Raw genomic sequence first — 3752 nt, forward strand, 5'->3', positions numbered from 1 at the left:
TTAAGGTCAAGAGAAACATATACCATACAAACCGCAAAGATTTTCTAAAGTTTCAGAGCCCCACTTTTGTCACCCTCTTAGACCCTCACCCATTTCTTTACAATAAAAGCCCAAACATAAAGAGGGTAAACTCAACTCACATACCCTCTGCTGAAAGTTCCTGTCAAGGCTGGCCTCAGAGTGAACCGTCAAAAGGGTTTTGATAACAAGTGCCAATCACAATCCTCACTATTACTCCCAAGCACAAAACCAAAAATTCTTAAAACCCAAAAAGAGGCTTCTTTTTTTTTTTTTTTTTTTTTTTTGATAATTAGTGATCAGTCACTTCCATGGGGTTCTCAAGAGAAAACTACAGCAAGCAATTATGTATTTAGCCACGTCGAATCCCCGTGAAGTAATTGAAGTCATGGTGCTGGACTCTAAGTTGCTTAGCCACGAATCTGCCACGCTTAAAAGCGACACCAGCCTCTCTTGGTCCCACCCAGAATTACCCGAGACCACACGTTTCCTTGCATCTTGTAAGTGGCCAAGCCAAATGGTGGAAGAGAGATGCCTTCTCCTTCCTTTCGCTTCCTTTCAGGATTCTCAATGTCATCTTCCAGGTCCATATCTGCAAAACAACCATTACATGTATAAGTATCTTGGAACCAAGCAACTTAACATAACACAAAAGCTGAAAGAAAGAGAACCTTGGAAAGAAGAAGATAGAGTGTGGTATGTGAGGAAGCATGTGGACAAGTCTTTTATGGTCCTTCCCATGGGAATATGATAAATTGGGTACCTGATATCATCAACATCAAACAATAATCCTTTGTCAATAATTTGAAACTATATAATATGCAAAATCATATTATCTAAAGAGGTCTAAGAGGGAGATTCTATCAGAAAAGAGAGAGGAAGAGACGGAAAAGACCAGTAAACAGCCATCCAACTAGCTGGGGAAAGATCTACGCTCCTCAATGACATCAACCCGGGGCATCTTCTCGATAATCCATTAATCTGTTAAAAGCGAGTACCGCAACGCGTCACAATCGCGTCGAAACTTAAAGTCCAAAGACCGAAAGGGTATTAACTTATTCTTCTTTGTGACAAGAGTAAAAGTTAAAAAACAATATCACGACAAAAGCAAGAATTTATGCTCATGAAGGATTAGATATATATTGATAATATCCTTAAAGAGATGATTGTAGACAAAATAACAAGAGACATGAAAAACAACAATATGCAGAGAAAGGGAAATAAAAGCAAAGGAATTTTGCTATTCAAAGGTCAAAAGTTTTATTTCAGTCTTTATAAGATGCTTATATTCTGAAAAATCCGTAGCTGTTCTTTCTAAGTCTAATCAATTGCCATTACATTGTCAATCTTACAATTGGGAAAAAGCCATATAAAGCATAGAAAATGCGAATCAAAGAAAGAAGACAATGCAATCAGTAAAAAAGATGGGTGTAAGTAAGGGCTAAAACCAACAAAAGCAAGGAATCAGGCAAAAAAAAGTACCTTATCCATGAGTGGAACTCTTCCATAAGGAGTTGATCTCTCGAAATACTGAAAGTAAAGGTAACCCAATCTATTATTCACATGCCAAAGGCTATCGTGCTCGGAACCGCCATCCTCCGACGAGCATCCGTCCCATCTCCATAACTTGTCACTCTCGCTCTCATCACTCAATGAGTCACTAAAAGAATCCCTCTCGCCATCACCTGATTCAGTCTCCTCCCTGTAAAGATTCCAACCAGATTTTATTTTTTATCACATTACAAAACCCCCAGAATTGTACAATTGCCCTTTGCCTAATCTAATAATATCGATTGAAGGTGTTAAACAACACAATTGCATACTCAATGTTTGCCACGAATATCATGTCAACAGCCAAAAGATTGATTTACCTAAAGGTGTTGACTGAAGAATTGCTGGTAAAGATTTGGATGGCAGAGAGATAAGGAACATAGTATTGGACTAAGGTTTCGGCGTTGTTCAAGACAATGGGAACGCCAGCCCCGTACGCACTCCATTCGTCATAACAATTCCAAAGATCACCCAACGTGAAATATTCAACCTTTTCTCTCTCCCAAGGGTGCCATAATCGATTAAGGTTCCTAATCTCACTCTGCAACATAAACAAATCAACCATGAAACCATAATCAAATAAACAACAAGAATGACGGAGAGAGAGAGAGAGAGAGATGGGAAAGAGGAGTGACCTTGGGAAGAAATGGGACTTGACAGTCGGGGTAGTGCAATGGAGGAAGCAGGCAAGGTTTGATTGCGTCGACCCTGTTTCAAAAATCATGATTCCAAAACAAAGAGACGGAGATGAGAGAGATTGGTTTTTTTTTTTTGGTCTCTCAACCTCAACCCTGAAAACAGAGGAACCACAAGAAAAACACAAGAGAAAGAGAGAGTAGAATGGGAAAGACTAGGGAGGGAGGGAAACAAGGAGAGAGAAGAGAGAGATTGTCGCGATTTGGTTATATGATGGAAATTTGTGACTCGAGAGAATTCTATAGTCTCACGTTTGGACAGCTAAATTTAAGGGAACAGAAATGGAAGAGAATTTTAACATCAAATATCTCTCTCCCTATCTCTCTATTCAACTGAGTCTTTCTTGGTGGTTGACAATGTTGTCTAATTCAACTCTTTTCCGGTCACCGGTTGATTTGGACGACCCTTTCTCACCACCCCCCACAAGAAAAGCTTAAGAATTAAACAAGTAGTGAAAATAAAAGGGAATTCCACTCTATGCCCTGCAAACTTAAAGAAAACTCAAGCCTGCTCTGCTTTGATCAACAATGAAGAAACAAGTTTCTTCTCTCTACCGACCGTTCAACGCTTAATTCTTAAACAAAAAAACCCACAAGGCAAAGTTGAAAACACTCGTATCCCACACCAAGAAACAAAAACAATACAAAATAAGGGAAAACCAGAAAAAAGCTTATTTTAATGACAGAAGCCAGAATTTTTTTTCAAGGTTTTTTCTTTTTATTGTTTCAACAGAACCCAAGATTTCTGCTAAAAGATTTGTTGGTTTGGATCCTTTCACTAGGATCAAGAGGACTTCTTTAACAGAAATTAAAAAGAAAAATTGAACTTTTTCCCGGGAAACAAAAGCAGCACAACCAAAATACACTTGATAAGGGAAACAGAGGGGAAAAAAGAGAAAATATCATATTTATGAACACAACTATCTGTTTCTCTACACTTTCTAGAAAGAACCAGCAAAAACAGAAAAATACAATATTAATTTAAGGCATCTAATTTTTATATATGCATTAGATTTCATGACTCTGTGAAAAAATAAGAAAATTTAATCTTTTTAATAGTAAAAAGAGAAAAATCTTTACATCTAATGGATTGTGCCGTTTTGGGTAAGCAAATATTTTATTACTGTGGAGTGTAATCCAATCACCATCAAATTTGAAAATTGAAATTTGAGAAGAAAGAATCTGACTTTTTGCGTTTAGTCAAAATACGATTTTTATTTACCATTCACACCAATAATGAACAATTCAGCCCATAAGATCCTTTTATTTTGAACCTTTTATTGAAAATCCTTCTAAATTCAAGTTTCATCATTCTTATATTCATATTTAACCTTTTTGAAAATATTAGCATTAATACATCATATTAAAATATATTTGTAATTTTATTTAGATAAATATTTTTGAAAATATTGAACTATTGAAAATACGTGAGTTAAAAAATAGTTATAAAATGTAATATGAATATTATATTTTAAAAAAAGTAAATAT

The 3752-nt window shown here is 36.1% G+C and overlaps 1 pseudogene; it reads right to left on the bottom strand.

The window, feature by feature from the left end:
* Positions 1 to 278: 278 nt before the first annotated feature.
* The window catches only part of LOC121218378 (uncharacterized), a 13700-nt pseudogene continuing 10226 nt past the window's right edge, over positions 279 to 3752 (bottom strand).

This window comes from Gossypium hirsutum, chromosome A03 (genome assembly GCF_007990345.1).
Source record: "Gossypium hirsutum isolate 1008001.06 chromosome A03, Gossypium_hirsutum_v2.1, whole genome shotgun sequence".
NCBI classification, from domain to species: domain Eukaryota; kingdom Viridiplantae; phylum Streptophyta; class Magnoliopsida; order Malvales; family Malvaceae; genus Gossypium; species Gossypium hirsutum.